General features: G+C 41.0%; 1 protein-coding gene across 6 annotated transcripts in view; it reads left to right on the top strand.

Moving 5' to 3' along the window:
* Positions 1-21,523, top strand: part of LOC132025321 (uncharacterized) — a 317,882-nt gene that overhangs the window by 124,598 nt on the left and 171,761 nt on the right. The window contains exons 10-12 of one of the 6 annotated variants that reach the window (XM_059412383.1): positions 1,896-2,111; positions 3,198-3,372; positions 4,021-4,770. The exons of 2 other annotated variants lie outside the window; for them this stretch is intronic. The gene's annotated coding sequence lies outside the window, so the exon portion shown is untranslated. Of the gene's footprint in view, positions 1-1,147; positions 1,216-1,895; positions 3,117-3,197; positions 3,373-4,020; positions 4,771-21,523 lie in introns of those variants that run through there. 3 more of the 6 variants (XM_059412384.1, XM_059412386.1, XM_059412377.1) reach the window with 3 other exon arrangements.

The raw sequence follows: 21,523 nt of genomic DNA, 5'->3' as shown, positions 1-21,523 counted from the left end.
TGGGCGTGGGCTCGGTCTGGCTGTCCCGCTGCACATGTCATCCGCGCGTGCGCTTAATTGTCAGTGTCCGTCGCGTGATTCTGAATTAGCTGCGGTGCAATGAGCAGAAGGTCGTTTGTCATCTGGCCGAGGCAGGGCGAGAACTCCGATTGGGGCGCTGAGCAGGGCTGCTGACTCTCAAAGTCCTTGCCGCTCTCTGATGCTCTTGAAAATCTGGAGGAAGATCAAAAAAAAAAAAAAAAAAAGGCAAAATAGATTTCACTTTTTCTTTAACGCTTTTATCATAACAGGATTTATTGTTTCATATATTTGGTGTCTTTTTTTTTTTTTTTTTAAATCTGGTGTCTTGCTTTAAGGGTCATGGTACCTTAGAAGGACTGTGTTCATCACGGCTCAGTGCTCAGCCTTGCCATCAAAGAGCTTAAAGCAGCCAAAAATAAGGTGGGTGATCTGACATCAGTGGAAATGGAACTGACAGCCAAGATGACAGCCAGGACGGCCCGAGACTTGCAGGAAGTAGGACAAGAGCTCTTAATTCACCACGGTGTTGGGTCCCAGTCAGCTTTTCTCTGCCAAATGGTATAATGTGGCGCTTCCGACAGAGAGGCTGTACTACCAGGCTCACTGGGTTCAATCCTGACTCCGGCCCTTCCCTGTTGTGTGACGTCGAACAAATAACGGAGTCTGTTGCCTCTTGCATCACATAGAGTTGATAATACAACTTACCTCCTAGGGTGGTTGTGAGAGTTAAATGTAGCAATCTGTGGAAGGTACTCTGCTTTGTTGTTTTGTTTTTAATTCAAGTCCATTGAGCCGACATACAGGACACCCTTAGTTTCCCACGTAGAGTTCAGTGATTCGTCAGCCGCATAGGACACCCGGTGCTCATCATGTCACAGGCCTTCCTTGCTACCCGTCACCCGGTCACCCCATCGCTGCACCCGTGCCCCTCCCGCAGCCCTCCGTTTGTTTCCTAGAGTTAAGAATCTCTCACGGTTTATCTGTCTCTCTGATTTCTTTTCATTCCATTTTCCCTCCGTTCCCCTCGGATCGTCTGTGCCGCTTCTTATCCTCCGCATGTGAGTGAAACCATGTGATAGTTGTCTTTCTCTGACTGAATGATTTCGTCCGGTGTTATACCCTCCAGTTCCACCCGTGTCGATGTAAATGGGAAGAACTCGTCCTTTCTGACGGCTGAGAAATGCTCCATTGTGGGTACGTGATGTATATATACACCTTCACTCATTCATCTGTGAATGGACAGCTCGGCTCTTTCCCTTGTTCGGCTGTTGTGGACCATCGGGTGCACGTGCCCCTGTAGATCACTATGTTTGTATCTTTGGGGAAAATACCCGGTAGTGCAATGGCAGCTCGGTTCTTCACACCTTGAGGGAACGCCCTCGCTTGCAGTCTGTGGAAGACACTTTGATCGCGCCTGGCACATACTCAGTTTTATGTGTAAGATCCCGGTATGGTCTAAGAGACTCTTAATCTCAGGAAACAAACTGAGGATTGCCAGGGCGTGGCTAGGGAGAAGGAGGCTGGGTCATGGACACTGGGGAGGGGCTGTGCTGTGGTGCGTGCTGTGAATTGTGTAAGCCTGACGGTTCACAGGCCTGTACCCTTGCATGGAGCACTGGGTGTGGTGAAAAAATAACGAATACTGTTTTTCTGAAAATAAATAAATTAATTAAAAAATAATACATTATATGTTAATTAAAAAATTAAAAAATGAAATAAAATGCCTTAAAAAAATCCCATTATGGTCAAGCCTCTGACACAATCCCTAAGCTCAGAGGGATGTGTCAGCTTCCACTCCACCATGAGCTCCTCTACTGCCGAGACTTCTTTCTTACTTTTGTTAACTAATATAGCCAATATTATTGATACTTTAGGATGGTCCAAGCATTGCTGCAGATGAACAGAGGCAAATAATTCTAGTAGAGTCCACGTCGCCAGTGCTCACTCTGTCTTCGTGTGAATTCCCGCGCTGGCTCTCGTTTCTGCCGCATGAACTGTGGAGAGTGAACTCGGTCCCTTTCTGCCCGGCTGCTGCCCCCTCGTGTGAAGACGGTTCTAAGGCCTTAGCTCGGCCTTTTCTGACTAAACAGGTGCGGAGCTTCCCGTGGCTGCCCCGGTGGTGGGTGGTCGCCCGCTGTGTTTCCGGAGCCCCTTCCGCAGCCACAGCAGCAAGGAGCGAGCTGGTTGGACGTTCCCTGACGGCACTGGGGCTCGAGTGCTGTGCCCGGGAGCCTGCTGACTGCCACCTGCCTTCTGGCGTGGCCTCCTTGCCCTGCTCTGGAATGAGCCTCCACGTGTCCTAGCTTTCCTTCGAGCGTATTCTCCAGCTCCATCAGCTCCTGCCTCCTTCTCCCGTTCTGCCGCTGGCACCCTCCCCAGGCCTCCCCTAGTTGACCTAACTGGGCCTACCCAGCCCATAACGTGGTGGGGTTAAATCACTTTTAAGTTTTCATTTGTTGTAAATGCTTTGCTCTAGTTGTCCCGAACTCCTTGGCCTCTGAGCTAGACTTCCTCATGGCCAGCAAGGAAGCAGAATAAGTGCTGCATATCACACACACACACACACGTGTACGCAGTGATGTTTACTTAAACCATGCCACCATGCTCTTGTATCACTTAGAATTTTTATTTATACTTTTTCAAGGAACTCTTTTAGACTTTTTAGCAATAGACTTTCAATCCCGTGTCACTCTTATAATAAATAAAAATCAATCCCATCATGTTTCAAAACCTTATTCTTAAACTGCTCACATTATATATCAATAAAATGCTTCAAGAGTGAACCTCCTTGCTGGAGGTTCTAGACTTGCAGGTTTGATCGAGGACTTCATCAGCTCAGGCGTCCTCTTCTCGCTGTCCTCTGCCTGCAACATCCCTGAGAGACATTTTCAGGCAGAGGTTGATTTGTTCATAGCAAATGAAGCTTAGGATTCCCAGGCCCTCACTAGCAAGATCGCCTTCCTTTTCCTGCATAGACAACCACCTTATAGAATTTTATCATATGCAAATGTGATCACAGGATAAGTAGCCACACAACTTAGGGAAACATTGGAAAAATTCACGTCAGGCATCTAAATAATAAAACCATTACATTACACTTTGGATTGTCGTATTTGTCAATTTTTAAAAATTTATAACTTGTTATGATTTATTTTCTCCTTTTTTTTTCCCCAAAGATTTTATTTATTTGTTTGACAGAGAGAGATCACAAGTAGGCAGAGAGGCAGGCAGAGAGAGAGAGGCGGAAGCAGGCTCCCTGCTGAGCAGAGAGCCCGATGCGGGACTTGATCCCAGGACCCTGAGATCATGACCTGAGCCGAAGGCAGCGGCTTAACCCACTGAGCCACCCAGGTGCCCTATTTTCTCCTTCTTAATAACTATTCACTGTTGTACCTAATCATATTCACAAATTTATACTGTGTTTCCTAGAGAGAATTCTCCAAGTTACGTAAATCCAGGGATCAATAATATCCACGTTTGCCCTATTCTTAGTTGCAAGTTTTGGGTTTAAATGTAAATGGTTTTGGTTTAAATTTAAACTGGCAGATGTCGGCCAGTGGTGCCGCTCACATCATCACGGTGGTAACACTAGTTTTTATGACTTAGGGGTGTAATTTTGATCTGTGTAGCTTCTTCGGCATTGATGGAGTTATTCCGAGGCGTGTTGAAGTACACCATGATTTCATTAGCATTTTCTATTTGACTGTGCTCAGTTTTGTTTTCTCCTTAAATTGAAAGTGTTGTTGGAAGTTAAGGAACTTCTCTTCAAAGTCAGCTGGAAAGCTCTGATGAATTGAAGTTCTGCCAGTGCTTGAATTAGTCACACTAGCCCCTCATTGCTTTAAAAACCTTTTCATATAATCCCAATGATTTGGGCATTTTTTCCTGCCTTCAGTTGATATATGCTAGCCAATCATTTAACCTTTTATTTTTAATAATTTTGAGCTTATAAGAAGTGAAAAAAATGGCATGAAGAACACTTGTATACTCTTTCTCCAGATTCTTCAATTATTACATCAGTTACGTCAACGGATTCATCATTCCCCAACTCCCTGTATTTAGGCATATCATTGTCCTCAAGCGTCGAGAGTAAATGAAAGACATGCTGTCCTGTTGCACCGTAAGGCTTCCATACGCATTCGCTGAAAACAAGCCCACTCTGCTGTGGAGCTCCTGTACGACACGAAAACCAGGGAATTGCACAATGCTACCATGCTGCCTGTTCCAGTTCTGCTGATTGTCCCCTTTCTAAGGTCCAGGAGCCATCAAGGGGGGGGGCACAGTGCATTTCCCTGCCATGTCTCTTGGTCTGCTGACCTGGACTGGTGTCTCAGACTCTCTTTCATGAACTTGAAGTGTTAGATGTGTTAGATGTGTCCAGACAAGGTACTTTGGAGAACATCTTTCATTTGGGGTTTGTCTCATGTTTTCTCATGATTAGATTGAGCTTTTGCGTCTTTGGCTGGAATATCTCAGAAATGATGCTGGTTCATCTCAATGCATCATTTCAGCTGGCACATGATTCCTGTAGATATTAATTTTACCATTTGGCTAACATTGTGTCTTCCAGGCTTCTCCATTGTGAAGTTAACAAATATGTTTTAAGTTCTTATATGGATTTTCTGGGAGTACACTCTGAAATTATGTAAATATCCTGTTTCTCATGAAAATTTTAGCCACTAGTTTTAGCTTCCATTGAATGCCTACTGTCTTTATAAATAAACTTACTGGAACACAACCAGGCTTATTCTTTTATGTAATTTGTGTTGCTGCTTCTTTGCTAAAAAAAAGATTTGAGTATTTGTGACAGAGACCAAATATTGCCACAAATCCTAAATTATATACTATATGACTTTTTTACAGAAAAGCATATTGACTCTTGCTCTTCTAAGCCTGGAAATCTGTATTTTAACAAGTGTATTTATATTTTAAAACACTGCAGCAGTGTGTGATATTTTCCTCTGTATTCCTGCAGCCTGTGCTTTATTACTATGTATCTCTTCAGCTATATAACTTTATGTGCTCTTTTACATCTTACCTTGTAAGAGTTACATCTTAATTTTATAAGATTTACAAAAGCAGATGGTAAGATTAATGTATCTCTGAAATACTACTGTAAAGACAGTACAGAGAGTGGTATGCTAACATGGATTTTCAGTAAATTCTCTTTGATATTATGGTTTGTTGAAAAACTTCACAAATATGAGTAGAAGGAACTAGAATAGTACTCATAATTTTGAGCTTGATTCTCTGACTCTGAAGTCCTCCAATCTGTTCAAATAATGCTATCAGATCAGGGTACTAGAGGTCAGCTTTGAGTTTCTTTCTTTCTTTCTTTTTTTCTTTTTTGTTTTTTTAGCTTTGAGTTTCCTATCCCTGATTTCAAAACACAAAATGTCTCACAATCTCACCATATCCTAATCAATAGTACCACGTTTCTTAGTCTGGCGTTCAAGAGCCATCATGAGCTGGACCCATTGTCTGATCATTAAAGGAAGATGTGGAGGCAGAAGTGGTCCTGGAAAGGGAGAAATTATAAGGGTTTTCCAGCATGTTCTGCTCCTGGCCGTCCCTTTCTCAATGCCTTGGACAGCCCAGACTATCTGCTCTTCACCATACATTGCCCATATCTAGGTTTCTCTTTAGATCATACATACAATCCTTTGGACACACTTTGTACTTTATCTGTATCTCTCTTGGGGAAACTTTTTCTTTTATTTGGTGGTGGGGGGGGACTTGCCTTTTTCTATCTTGAACTATGGTTCACTGTATCTGCCCCACTACTTTGTAAGGTGGTTGGGGATACACTTTGTATCTGATCGCCCTTGGTAGTACACTGTTTACCTGGTAACAGATCCTCAGTAAGCAGTCATCGAGAACCCCCGGTTGTGAGTAGTGCAGCTCTGTGGAAAGCTGGTATTTGTCTTGGGATCTTTGAGTCCATTTGCTGTAGGATCTGAAGCTAACTGGAGAAGTTTCAGGCCACTTTGTGGTCCTGTTCCCTGTTGCTGTGTCTCTGAAAGCCTGTAGCAGGAGCGTCATGAGCTGTGGGAGGTAACGACCACAGAGCACTATTCGCTGACCTTGGATGTCTTACGGAGAAGACAAGATGAAGTTAGTTTGCCTATTATTAACTCCTCCTGTTTCGAGTACAGCAACAAGCTCTTTGCCAGTTAAGGGGTTCTTCCCACTGTTATCAGCAGTGCTTTAATTTGACTTTTTCCAGATGCGGAGAGCTGCGAACAGAAAAAAGAGACAAGTATAGGTCAGGGGGAGGGTATCCAAGGCAAAATAGCAAAAAGGAAAGAGACAGACATCTGCACAGACAGACCTAGATTTCAGTCTCAAATTTGCAGAATGCTAAGAAATTTACATGACTTGGAGACCCAGTTTGCTAATCGGTTGGATGGGAATGATAACTACGTGGTGTGGTAGTTACTAATTAATGTAAAATGCCTGGGGTAGGTGTTTAAAAACTTACTGTTGTTTGAAGGTGCTTTGGAGAGACTGGCCAAAAGAAAGGACACACTAAAGAGAGAGACTGCATCTATACTTAAATAAATTATTTTCTTTTAAAGATTATTAAATTAGACTTTCTAAATTATGGAAACAGATTTATTTATTTATTAAAGATTTTATTTATTTGACAGAGATCACAAGCAGGCAGAGAAGCAGGCAGATGGTGGGTGGGCGGGAAGCAGGCTCCCCACTGAGCAGAGAGCCCGATGCGGGGCTTGATCCCAGGACCCTGACTGAGACCATGACCTGAGCCGAGGGAGAGGCTTTAATCCACTGAGCCACCCAGGCGCCCCAAAATTATGGAAAGAGATTTAAATGGGAGCTGGAAGGTACAAGGTCCAGAGCACAGCTGAGAAAGCACTCGGATAACCAGAGAAAGACAGCTTCCCCGTTAGAGAGCGGGCAGTGATGATGTGGTGAGCTTGCAGTGCTCACGGTGGAGAACTGAGGGCATTTCTGCTTCATGGCCTTGATAGTCTCCATTAAGTAAAAGGCAAGGTCGTCTGTGAATAATGAGGAGGAACGGGGGTGGGGGAGAGGACTTGATGTAGCTACTGGAGGTTAAATAACAACGGATATGGGTTCATTTGGTGTTAAGCTTTTACCCTGTGAAAACTTTGAAAAGACAGTAAGGTAGCAGAAGTTGTGGCAGGTGGTCCAAGGGTTGGGCTGTGGGACCCAGGTCGAATAAGGAGAGCGGTGTAGACAACAGTAACCTTTGGAAGGGAGAAAGGACTGGAGGCTTGTGGGGATCCGGAGCAGGTGAAGTGGTAGGGATTGGATGAGAGACCCAGGAAGGAGACTGCATCTGGACAGTCGTGTGTCTGAACTGAAGATCTCAAAAATGGTGCCATGAGTCCAGGGCGTGGCTGTGGGAGGGCGTAGCTGACGTGGTGGGGGGAGAGGCCTGGTGATGGGGAGGCCAAGGAATTGATCTGGAGGCCTTGACTATGTGAACGCAAAAGCCATTCTGAAGTGCAGCATGATGGATAATAAAGAGGTAACTGAGTAAGAGTTCTTCAAGGAGCAATGGCTATAGGGTGTGGGGCCACAGGAGAGGGGACAGATGAAAAAGGAGGACACTTACAGAGGTCGAGGGTCACCTGGATATTTAGAGAATAAATCCGGGGTGCTTCCAGGGACACTCTGGCCCGCCCCACCCTCCCTGCAAACAATCATCCTTTCTGTTGATTGAGTTCCAGCCTGCCATCGCTCTGTGTCTGCCTCTGTTGTGAAAATCGACGCTTCCTTCATCCTAGATTCTGGTCGGTAAATTGGTAAATGCTCCTTCCTGGCTTTGGTGCTTGAAGCGGTGACTGGTTTCTGATTCTTCCTGTCCCTCGAACCCAATACTGTCCTTACTTCTGCTGTCCACTTGCAGTTCAGGTTTGGCTGTAAATCCCAGTGACTTGTGTCTGATTCTAGTCAATGAAACAGCCCCCGATCAAGAATTTTGTGAAGACTCTGGTACAACACATACTCCAAAAAATCCTCCTCTTGTGGTGGGAGGAAGGGCACGTGAGTATTTCTCAGCAGGTGCATAATTACGCTGTGGATGGCCTGCGACCCGTTCCCCCCACACTACCCAGAACGGCTTCTCTTCATGAGCTCATGATACACGTCCTTGCCGGAAGGTCATTTTGAGCTAAATGGTTAGGATGATCAAATGGAAAAATTACTGGAAAAGACTCCACTCATGTAATTGTTAACATAATAAAGTTTCAAAATTAGATATCAAATAGCGCAGCAGTGTTTTGTTTCTTAAAGTGATATTAATTTGCCTTGGGAATCTGTATATTTTCTTAACATGACTCTGCCCCATCTTGAAGATCCCTTTTCGTAAGCAATTATCCTTAAATATCGAAACAAGTGCTTAAGGTGTGTAGTAACGGTTTCGAGAGCACTCAGAAGACACTTGCCCATGGACTGCTACACAGCCGACTCACTGACTTGAATGTAGTCTATTTACTGCAAGTGTTCTGCTAGTCCACAAAGAACTAAATTCCTCTCAACAGTGAAGTCCCATGCATTGACCTGAAGAACTAATTCTTATCATCTCCTTCACCACAAGGCATGCAAATTCTGTGGAGCAGTGCATATAGTTTGAAAAAGTGTAATCACTACTAAAATGTCCTTTATTATTGATATAGAACCCTATTATTTTTGTAACAAAAGCTTCTGAGTGAAAAGCCCAATAAAATCCTTTTGGCTGGCAAGATTTACATAAGACTGTATCAATTATGTGTGAGTGGCTTTCATGGACAAGAGGAAACTGGTGTTTATGATTTCTGTTCTAGACTACCCATTTCACTTTCTTTTGCCTTCAGCAGACCTGTGAGTCATAGGGACTTGACAGGCAGGGTGAATTTAACCTTTATTCCCTACTGTCTACATATGATCATTGTAATTTCCTATTAATATTTGGTAGGTCCACACTGGTGCTGGCCAAAGAGTGGTGGATAAGAAAAACAAATCCAAACAAACAATTACTCTATTCTAGTGAGGGTAGATTGCTTCTGCTTCCATGAAGAATGGTAACCGATGTAATCAACTTGCTACCAGTTAGCCAAATGGTCCTTACTGTGTGACGCCATACTGAATCCTTAGAGTTGATCGCAGTAGTTAACAAATTGAACATTCAGTTCTTGTAGACTGCAGGTCAAAGAAGAACATGTTGATGACATCCCTCTACCTGTGTGATTTTTGGGCCATGGCTCATTGCTGCCCTACCTTCTTTGAACTGATCATGCTCAATCAACTTTCTGTATCCTAAGTCTGACCTATTAAATCATGTTAACTTCAGGAACATTTCCTTCAACAAAGGATGGAAGAGGGAGCAAGAATAGAAGTTCAGTTAAAAAAAAAAACTTAGTTCAGTTTCTTACCCAAGGTCTTCAAGCCACATCTAGGACCCCTGCAGTAAGTAAACACGCATTCAAATGTTTTCTTGATATAGTGCATAGACCCTTTATGTCAGCATGCCGTGGTCATTAAACACCTGGTTGGGAGTAGCCAAGTGGACTGAAGAGAGACTTGAGATGTAAGAATTCATTTTAAGTGAGAACTGTTCATCTAGTTAGAGGTTAAACACTCAGGTGACAGGAGGGCCATGTGGTGACATGAGTGACAGGGATTGGGTAGGGACGGGGTTACCCGCAGAGCCTGTAGTACTCTCTTCAAAGAGGCAGCTTCTCTCTTCCAGACTCTCACTAATAATGAATACTTGGGTCTAATGCTCATGTTTCCACTATTTTGTTCTCAAGAAAAGACAAATTTGGAAATCTGGGTTTTTTTAAATATGAAAAAATCTAACTCTTTATAGACCAAGTAGGATATTGCAAAAGTCTAAACCCGGCCTAGGACCAACAGTTTGTAACTTCTGATTCAGGTGTAAGAAATCGGGCGAATAAGGAAAGGGCAAATTAGAAGATAGTTGTGCAAAATAGGTGAAGGTCGATAGAGAAAATATTTGCTTCTTTCAACCAGTGTATTTTATAACTGGTGGAGATTAATATCAGGAATTGTGACTGAAGAGATCCAAAAATTTAGAAGTTGGATTGTCATTCTATCCAGACATCATCATACATCACTGCCCTCCCAAATTTCTTTCTAAAAAAATGGAAATTTTGCTTTAGGAATTTATATATTCCTCAAAGTCCATTTTCATGAATACCCAAAATGCTTCTTTATGATACTGCCATGTATTTGCTTTCCATAATTTGATGTTAGAAAATTTATTGATAGAACATTGTTGTTTTCATAAATGTACCCCTGTGAGCCTTGAAAATATTCTTTTTAAATATGCATCTTTTTTTATTATGCTCCATTAGCCTTGAAAATAGTCTATTTCTTTTTTGTCCCTTTAGACTACTAAAATCTGCTCGGTTATCAATTTATTCAACACCTTTATGTTTTTAAGATCTCATTTATTCCATGCAGTTTTTGTGCCAATCTGTGTTAGATGCCGAGAAAACCACAAGAAAAAAGTGTGGTCTCTGTTCCCAGATGAGATACTTGTGATCTGAAAGGAGAGTTCGACTTACTCAGGTCTGACTTTTAGGGAAAAAGATGTGATTTTTGGAGAGAGGCGAAGTAGACCCATAATGACATAGATTTTCATATTCATGGGTACGTGAATATGATATATATTTATGGTTCTTTACCAGATAAGTATGTACTTTGAAAAAGGCAAATAGCACACTAAAAAAGCAAGTTATTCTTTCGCTGTTTCCTCTAAGATAAAGTTCTATCGAGATGATATATGTACAGAGATGGTTTATTATAAATTTATTATCAGCTATCCAATAAAATATATGACCTTAAAGGTGAAGGTTCTTCTCACCTTCCCAGGCTCAGTCTTTGTATCTTTCTCCTGCTTCCTTCCCTGGGCATTCATCTAACTCCACTGCTGGAAGTGCAGTTATTTATTTGTGTTTATGTTGACTCAACCCCATCTAGGACAACTACATGCAACAGGTGAATGTGTGGTTGATGAAATTCTCTTGCTTCTTTGCTTCTTTGTGGGGGAACATTTAAGGATGAAACCCAAGGCTAAAGATGAGGATTCTGAATCTCTCAGGAGTTTGAGATGTGCTGACACTGTCGGTATTTTAGCTCCCCCTGTACTGCGCCACGCAGCCAGAAACTGCCCACTCCTCTCTAGATTTGCACTCCTGGGCTCCCTCCATGCATTCCCGCAGAAGGACAGAGTCTCCGAGGGCAACTTTGGGGGATTATCTATGGGAAGTAGCCATTGTCTTGTGAATGAACTTGAACAAAAGATTCAATTTATCATTGTCTAAGGAACACGGTAAAATACTTCGTCTTCCATACAGTTCTCGGAAGTCTTCTGAAAGCCTGAGGTCCCCAGAGAGTGGGTCTGAGCTTCTGTGGTTCCCAGCACCTTTGTGCCACATCAGCCACATTTTATTTGTGAGGTGCGTCCACGTACTGAACTGCACAGCATGGGGAGTACTCAGGTATCACGGCTTGCGGTTTACCCCGCACACCGTTATTTTGGTAGCCTTTACTCTTGAAAGAAAAGACAACTTGGGAAGGAAATGGACTGAACTCATCACTGAACAATGTTGTTCAAATACTTGAATATCAAACACAAGAGCTCACCACACCTTTCCTTACATCTGTGTTGAAGGGCAGTATCTTAAAGGTGCAAAGCAGCGTTTCATTAATTTACTTTGGGAGGCAGAACTGAGTGCATGAAATTCCATCTCCGTGTGTTTGGGGAAGTGAGGACTGTTGTAACTGTGCTGCTCGGTAAGCAACAATTCAACAGTCAAAACCTCTTTTGAGGAAAATCTATATTTAAATTTAATGAGGTAAAAATTAAATGTTATTTTTAGTATAACAAGTAGAACACTTGTAGCCCACTTGGCACTATAGATAGGGAAACTCTGTGTCTAGAGACATAGTTTTGGACATGGGTTTTGGAGCCTGAAACAAAACGTGGGGAAATGATACAAAAATATACCACCCTTTGCAGATTTTACAGTTTATGACCATACAGACACATTGCTAGGGTCTTTCTCAAGGCTTTGGAAGGGCTGTGCAACGTGGCACCTGAAACTTGTTTCATACTGCCACTGGCAACGCTTTAAGAAAAGTAGCAACAATATTCATTTTATCTTCACCATAGAAAGAGAAAGGTTTTGGGGATCCTGAACTCTGAAGGTCTCCATCGGGAGCCTCTGGGATTCATCTGTTCACATTTGAGGTATACAGAGGATCAATTAGTAAAAAATTGCATAGTTGTGACTCTTACTCCAGAAGGGTAGGTTGGAACTTTTTTATCCTTTTACAAAAGGATGCGTTAAAGATAGAGTGGGTGGCCTCACTCATCAGCTATTCCTGGGCCCGATTCCGAATCTTGACCCTGGATATCTCACCACTTCATTGCAGAGAAGCATGACAGAAAGAAAATTCAGGAGAGAGGATAACAACCTTAGCATCTTCCCTTGAGACCTTCTCGGGGATACGACTGATTCTCTTCCAAAACGGAGGTGAGCCCAGGCCCATCTTTCATTCAGTGCAGAAAGAGAAAATTTAGAGAGGAATGTTATTCTCTGAGTAGAGGTGCTGAGAGCAGGCTCAAAAGAACATGCCTGGATGATGAAATCATTGCTCTCTATCCTGCCACCCAGTTCAGTTTTTCTTCATAGTACAAATCCCTCTGAAATTATTTTCGTTAGTTTAGTTCATGCTTTTCTGTCTCCCTCACTAGTTTCCGTGAGACTCTGGACCTTGTCTGTCTTGTCTAATGATGCAGTCCATCTGCCTAAGATAGTGTCTGGCCATAATAGACTTTCCTACCATATTTTCCCAATAGTTAAATGATAAGTACCCACAGAATGCCTTTGTGGGCCTAGATGGATGGGGACGAGAAGGGTGTGACCTCTCAGAACATCTCATAATCTGTCTCCCTGTGACTGTTCCAGTGGACTTTGGAGTCTCTGGCTGGATAACAGAAAACACAAAGTCTGGATCAGAGGATGGTAAGAGACTTTACCAGTCTCATATTCACTGCTTCCATCATATCAAGCTCGACTCTAGAATAAATATTCCCGAAGCTGGTATATTTTATATATTTTACCACTTAGTTACACCTTCAGTTCTCTCCCAGGTGTATTCCTTCCATGACCAGGTGTCTGCATCCCGCAATCAGCAGTGGTTCCCACTTTGTGCCTCCTGGAGCATCATGCTTGCTCTGGGGTTACCTGAGGGGCTGCCAGGGAGGGTGGGGAAGGCACCAGAGCCCCGAGCCATTGATTCTCTCCTTTGATCGGGGAACTTCTGCTTTGAGTTGTTTTGTTTTGTTCTTCTCCATATGGTTGGACTTGATGCCCATGATCTGAAGGTTTTAGCAAAAAATTTGAACGCTATTCATCTTTGACCTCATTGTTTGGCTCTGAAAATCTCACATGCTTTTATGTAATTTTAAATGTCCGAGTGCCCTGAAAGCACTTCAAATTTGAGTATTTCCTTCCACAGTGTTTGGTACTTGTGCATTAAAATCCAATTAATTATGTAATTCCATTACACATATAAAGGAAACATAATGCGTTTTTGCTTATTTGTACCTGAATCACAAAGGAGCTATGACTTCTACCAAAAAAAAACCAGGATGTGTCTATACTTTTTCCTAGAAATTAAAAAAAAAAAAAGTAAGGGCAGACTGTCGGATAATATATTATCTATCATGAAGTTTTTAAAAAATTAACATATAATATATGATTTTGGGGGGGGGTACAGGTCTGTGAATCATCAGTCTTACACAAAATTCACAGCACGCACCATAGCACATACCCTCCCCAGTGTCCCTCACCCAGCCACCCATCCCACCCAGCCTTCCCCTCCATCAACCTTCAGTTTGTTTCCTGAGATTAAGAGTCTCTTATTGTTTATCTCCCTCTATGGTTTCATCTTGTTTCATTTTTCCCTCCCTTTCCCTATGATCCTGTGTCTTGTTTCTCAAATTCTTCATATTGGTGAGATCATACACTTGTCTTTCTCTCATTGACTTATTTCACTTAACATAATACCCTATAGTTCCATCCACATTGTTGCAATTGCAAGATTTTGTGGGTTTTTTTGATGGCTCCATAGTATTCTGTTGCATATATATATATCACATCTTTATCCATTCATCTGTGGATGGACATCTAAGCTCTTTCCATTGTTTGGCTATTATGGACATTTCTGATATAAACATTTGGGTCACGTGCCCCTTTGGATCACTACATTTGTATCTTTGGGATAAATACCCAGTAGTACAATTGCTGGGTCATAGGGTAGCTCTATTTTCAAATTTTTGAGGAACTTCCATACTGGTTTCCAGAGTGGCTGTACCAGCTTGAATTCCCACCAACAGTGTAGGAAGGTTCCTCTTCCTCCACATCCTCGCCAACACCTGTTGTTTCCTAACTGGTTAATTTTAGCCATTCTGACTGGTATGAGGTGGTATCTTACTGTGGTTTCAATTTGCATTTCCCTGATGTGGAATGATGTTGAGCACTTTTTCATGTGTCTGGTGGCCATCTGGATGTCTTTTGCCCTGTTCTTGTTTGGATTATTTGTCCTTTGGGAGTTGAGTTTGATAAGTTCTTTCTAGATTTTGGATATTGGCCCTTTATCTGATATGTCATTTGCAAATATCTTCTCCCACTCTGACAGTTGTCTTTTGGTTTTGTTGACTGTTTCCTTTTCTGTGTAAGAGCATTTGATCTTGATGAAATCCCAACACTTCATTTTTTGCCCTTGCTTCCCTTGCTTTTGGTGATGTTTCTAGGAAGAAGTTGCTGCGGCCGAGGTCAAAGAGGTTGCTGCCTGTGTTCTCCTCAAGGATTTTGCTGGATTCCTTTCTCATATTGAAGTCCTTCATCCATTTTGAGTCTATTTTTGTGTGTGGTGTAAGGAAATGGTCTACTTTCATTCTTATGCATGTGGCTGTCCCATTTTCCCAACACCATTTATTAAAGAGACTGCCTTTTTTCTATTGGACATTCTTTCCTGCTTTGTCAAAGATTAGTTGACTGTAGAGTTGAGGATCCATTTCTGGGCTCTCTGTTCTGTTCCATTGATCTATGTGTCTGTTTTTGTGCCAGTACCATACTGTCTTGATGATGACAGCTTTGTAATAGAGCTTGACCTCTGGAATGAACTAGGAGAGATCACAACTAACACCAAAGAAATGATATGGCCAACTTTGGTTTTCCTTTTCAACACTCCTCTGGCTATTTGGGGTCTTTTCTGGTTCTATATAAATTTTAGAATTATTTGTTTCATTTCTTTGAAAAAAGCTGATGGTATTTTGATAGGGATTGCATTCAATGTGTAGATTGCTTTAGGTAGCATAGACATTTTCACAGTATTTGTTTTTCCATTCCAATCCATGAATATGGAACGTTTTTCCATTTCTTCATGCCTTCCTCAATTTCCTTCATGAGTATTCTATAGTTTTCTGAGTACAGATTCTTTGCCTCTTCGGTTACATTTATTCCTAGGCATCTTATGGTTTTGAGTGTAATTATATATGGGATCGACTCCTTAATTGCTCTTTCTTCTGTCTTTTTGGTTTATAGAAATGTAACTGATTTCTGTGCATTGATTTTACATCCTGACACTTTACTAAATTCCTGTATGAGTTCAAGCAGTTTCAGGGTAGAGTCTTTGGGTTTTTCCACATAAAGTATCATATCATCTGCCAAGAGTGTGAGTTTGACTTCTTCTTTGCCAATTTGGATGCCTTTTCTTTCTTTTTGTTGTCTGATGAAGCTAGGACTTCTAGTACCATGTTGAATAGCAGTGGTGATAATGGACATCCCTGCTGTATTCCTGACCTTAGGGGAAAAGCTCTCAGTTTCCCCCCATTCAGAATGATATTTGTTGTGGGTTTTTCATAGATGGCTCTGATGATATTGAGGTATGTACCCTCTGTGCCTACCCTGTGAAGAGTTTTGATCAAGAAAAGATGCTATACTTTGTCAAATGCTTTTTCAGAATCTATTCAGAATATCATATGGTTCTTGTTCTTCTTTTATTAATGTCTTGTATCACATTGATTGATTTACGGATGTTGAACCAACCATGAAGCCTAGGAATAAATCCTACTTGGTCGTGGTGAATAATCCTTTTAATGTACAGTTGGACCCTTTTAATGTACTATTGGCTAATATTTTGGTGAGCATTTTTCATACATTTCATCAGGGATATTGGTCTGTAATTCTCCTTTTTGTGGGATCTTTTTCTGGTTTGGGGGGTCAAGGTAATGCTGGCTTCATAAAATGAGTTTGGAAGTTTTCCTTCCATTTCTATATTTTTTATTTAAATTTATTTACTTTCAGCATAACAGTATTCATTATTTTTTCACCACACCCAGTGCTCCATGCAATCCGTGCCCTCTCTAATACCCACCACCTGGTACCCCAACCTCCCACCCTCCTGCCACTTCAGACCCCTCAGGTTGTTTTTCAGAGTCCATAGTCTCTCATGGTTCACCTCCCCTTCCAATTTCCTCCATTTATATTTTTTAGAACACTTTCAGAAGAATAGGTATTAATACTTCTTTAAATGTTTGGTAGAATTCCCCTGGGAAGCCATCTGGCCCTGGGCTCTTGTTTGTTTTGGAGATTTTTGATGACTGCTTCAATCTCCTTACTGACTAGGGGTCTGTTCAGGTTTTCTCTTTCTTCCTGGTTCAGTTGTGGTAGTTTATATGTCTGTAGGAATGCATTCACGTTTTCCAGATTGTCAAATTTGCTGGTGTATAGTTGCTCATAATATGTTCTTACAATTGTTTGTATTTCTTTGGTGTTGGTTGTGATCTATCCTGTTTCATTCATGATTTTATTAATTTGGGTCCTTTCTCTTTTTGATAAATGTGGCCAGGGGTTTATCCATCTTACTAATTCTTTCAAAGAACTAGTTCTTAGTTTCATTGATTTGTTCTGCTGCTCTTTTGGTTTCTACTTCACTGATTGCTGCTGTGATTGTTATTATTTCTCTTCTGCTGGGTTTAGGCTTTCTTTGCCTTTCTTTCTCCAGTGTAGGGTTAGGTTGTGTATTGAGACCATTTTTGTTTCTTGAGAAAGGCTTGTATCGCTATATGCTTTCCTCTCAGGACTGCCTTTGCTGTGTTCCAAAGATTTTGAGCCGTTATATTTTCATTTTCTTTTGTTTCCATGAATTTTTTCAATTCTCCTTTAATTTCTGGTTGACCCATTCATTCTTCAGTAGGATGCTCTTTAGCTTCCACGTATTTGATTCTCTCCAACTTTCCTTTTGTGGTTAGTTGTAGTTTCAAAACACTGTGGTCTGAAAATATGCAGGGAATGAGTCCAATCTTTTGGTACCAGTTGATAACTGATTTGTGACCCAGGCTGTGATCTATTCTGGAGAGTGTTCCATGTGCTCTAGAGAAGAATGTGTATTCTGTTGCTTTGGGATGGAATGTTCTGAATACATCTGTGATGTCCATCTGGTCCAATGTATCATTTAAAGCTTTTATTTCCTTGTTGATCTTTTGCTTGGATGATCTGTCCATTTCAGTGAGGGGAGTGTTAAAGTCCCCTACTATTATTGTATTATTGTCCATGTGTTTCTTTGATTTTCTTATTAATTGGATTATATAGTTGCCTCCTCCCATGTTAGGGACACAGATATTGTTAGATTTTCTTGTTGGACAGACCCGTTAAGTATGACATAGTGTTCTTCCTCATCTCTTATTATAGTCTTTGGCTTAAAACCAAATTTTGCTGATATAAGGAATGCCACCTCAGCTTTCTTTTGATGTCCATTAGCATGGTAAATTGTTTTTCCACCCCCTCACTTTAAATCTGGAGGTGTCTTTGCATCTAAAATGAGCAAAATATGGATGGGTATTGTTTTTTTTTAACCATTCTGATACCCTGTGTCTTTTGATTGAGATATTTAGCCCATTTACATTCAGAGTAACTATTGAAATATATAAATCTAGTGCCATTGTATTGCCGGTAAGGTGACCATTACTGTAGATTGTCTCTGTTCCTTTCTGGTCTGTTACTTTTAGGCTCTTTCTGTGCTTAGAGGCCCCCTTTTAATATTTCCTGTAGGTCTGGTTTGGCATTTGCAAATTCTTTTAGCTTTTGTTGGTCCTGGAAGTTTTTTTTTTATCTCTCTTTCTATTTTCAATGACAGCCTAGCTGGATATGGTATTCCTGGTTGCATATTTTTCTCATTTAGTGCTCTGAATATATCATACCAGTCCTTTGTGGCCTACCAGGTCTCTGTGGATAGAGATTGCTGTCAATCTAAGATTTTACCATTGTAGGTTATAGACATCCTCTCCTGAGCTGCTTTCAGGATTTTCTCTTTGTCACTGAGACTTGTAAGTTTTACTATTAGAAGATAGAGTGTTGACCTATTTTTATTGATTTTGAGGGGGATTCTTTGTGCCTCCTGGTTTTTTATGCCTTTTCCTTCCCCAAATTAGGGAATTTCTCTGCTATAATTTGTTCCAGTATACCTTTTGCCCTCTCTCTCTTTCTTCTTCTTCTGGGATCCCAGTTATTCTAATATTGTTTTGTCTAATGGTATCACTTCTCTCTCTGATTCTTCCCCTCATGATCCAGTAGTTGTTTGTCTCTCTTTTTCTCAGCTTCTTTATTCTCCATAATTTGGTCTTCTATATCACTAACTCTCTTCTGCCTCATTTATCCTAGCAGTAAGAGCCTCCATTTTTTATTGTATCTCATTAATAGCTTTTTTGATTTCGATTTGGTTCAATTTTAGTTCTTTTATTTCTTCAGAAAGAGATTTTATTTCTCCTGAAAGGGATTCTCTAGTATCTGCTATGCTTTTTCTCAAGCATATTTTTATGCAGTTAGCATCTTTATAATCATCACTCTAACCTCTAGTTGTGACATCTTACTAATGTCCATATTGATTAGCTCCCAAGCAGTTGGTACTGCCTCTTGGGTTTTTTTTTGTTTTTTGTTTTTTATTTTTTGAGGTGAGTTATCCCATCCTTTCCTTTTGTCCATAGAAGTATAGATGAATGAAAGAACAAGATGTTAAAAAGGCAAAAATGACCCCAGAAAAATATATAGTAACCAAATCAGAAGAGGCCCAAAACCTGGGGAGAAGAAAGGAAAAGAAAAAACAATTAAGTTGGTGAATATAACAGAGCCACACAGTTGATTTTGGGTGTATTTTGGTCTATTAGAAAAAACTGCCTCCCAAAATTTTAAAGAAAGAAAAATTTATATATCTGCAAAAATAATGGTAAACATGATAAGGGGATAGAATATGAATGTAAAGATGAAAATTTAAGTTTTTTAAAATTTTATTTATTTATTTATTTGAGAGAGAAAGAGACTGGGAGTGAGGAAGCATGAGACAGGGAATGTCAGAGGGAGAAGCAGACCCCCTGCTGAGCAGGGAGCCTGATGCAGGACTCCATCATCATGATCTTAGCTAAGGGCAGTTGTTGAACCAAGAGAGCCACCAGGCATCTGAAAAGTAAAAAAGATTTTAAAAAAGGAATTGTTAAGAAGTTAGTTGAAAAAAGGCTGTGCTTCTGTTGGCTGGCGAGGCTCCCAGCCCCTCATGGGAGCTGGCGCAACAGACACATAGACCAGTGGAACAGAGGAGAGAGCCCAGATATGGACCCTCAACTCTATGGTCAAATAATCTTCAACAAAACAGGAAAAAATATACAGTGGAAAAACGACAGTCTCTTCAATAAATGGTGCTGGGAAAACTGGGCAGCTATATATAGAAGAATGAAACTCGACCATTCTCTTACACTGTACACAAAGATAAACTCAAAATGGATAAAAGACCTCAATGTGAGACAGGAATCCACCAAAATCCTAGAGGAGAACATAGGCAGTAATCTCTTCGATATCAGCCACACAACTTCTTTCAAGATATGTCTCCAAAGGCAAAGGAAACAAAAGTGAAGATGAACTTTTGGGACTTAATCAAAATCAAAAGCTTCTGCACAGCCAAGGAAACAGTCAAGAAAACAAAGAGGCAACCCACGGAATGGGAGAAGATATTTGCAAATGACAGTGCAGACAAAAGGTTGATATCCAGGATCTATAAAGAACTCCTCAAACTCAGCACACACAAAACAGACAATCATATCAAAAAATGGGCAGAAGATATGGACAGACACCTCTCCAATGAAGACATAATGGCTATCAGACACATGAAAATATGTTCATCATCAGTAGCCATCAGGGAGATTCAAATTAAAACCCCATTGAGATACCACCTTACACCAGTTAGAATGGCCAAAATTAGCAAGACAGGAAACAACATGTGTTGAAGGGGATGTGGAGAAAGGGGAACCCTCCTCCACTGTTGGTGGGAATGCAAGTTGGTGCAGCCTCTTTGGAGAACAGTGTGGAGATTCCTCAAGAAATTAAAAATAGAGCTTCCCTATGACCCTGCCATTGCACTCCTGGGTATTTACCACAAAGATACAGATGGAGTGAAAAGAAGGGCCATCTGTACCCCAATGTTTATAGCAGCAATGACCACGGTCACCAAGCTGTGGAAAGAAACCAGATGCCCTTCAACGGACGAATGGATAAGGAAGATGTGGTCCATATACACTATGGAGTATTATGCCTCCATCAGAAAGGATGAATACCCAACTTTTGTAGCAACATGGACGGGACTGGAAGAGATTATGCTGACTGAAATCAGTCAAGCAGAGAGAATCAAGTATATGGTTTCATTATTTGTGGAGCATAACAAATAGCATGGAGGACATGGGGAGAGGAGTAGGGAGTTGAGCGAAATTGGATTGGGAGGTGAACCATGAGAGACTATGGACTCTGTAAAACAATCTGAGGGTTTTGAAGGGATGGGGTGGGGGGTTGGGGGGGAGGTGGGGGTACCAGGTGGTGGGTATTAAGGAGGGCACGGATTGCATGGAGCACTGGGTGTGGTGCAAAAATAATGAATACTGTATGCTGAAAATAAAAAATAAATTAAAAACAAAAAAGAAGTTAGTTGAAAAAAGAAAAAAAGCTGAGAATGTGATCAGGTTGGAGACTAGAACAAAGCCATACTGTAGACTTAGGGTATATTTTGGTTTGTTAGAAGAAAGTATCTAAAAATTTTAAAGAAAGAAGGTTATATGTGGTGGAAAGAAGGTTATAACCAAAAAATAAGGTTAAATACATTGAAGGGATAGACAATGACTACAAAAATGAAAATCAAGAACGATGTTTAAAAAGGTATTGATAAGATAAAATAGTTAAAAGAGGTTAAAATAGAAAAGAGGAAAAATTGAAAAAAAAAAAAGAAAAACAATGAAAATTTTAAAAATTTAACTTTGAAAGAGTAAAGAATCATAGGGTAAAAGCCACAAGTTTTATGTGCAGTTTTCCCCTAGCAGTGGTATTTTGCAGTTCTCGTTCATGGCTATACTTGGTCTCGGCTGGACGTTCCCGCCGACCTGGGGGCGGGGCCTCTC

Source organism: Mustela nigripes, chromosome 10 (assembly GCF_022355385.1).
Source record: "Mustela nigripes isolate SB6536 chromosome 10, MUSNIG.SB6536, whole genome shotgun sequence".
Classification (NCBI taxonomy): domain Eukaryota; kingdom Metazoa; phylum Chordata; class Mammalia; order Carnivora; family Mustelidae; genus Mustela; species Mustela nigripes.
Note: the sequence above shows the minus strand (reverse complement) of the source record. Positions and strands in the feature narration are given on the sequence as shown.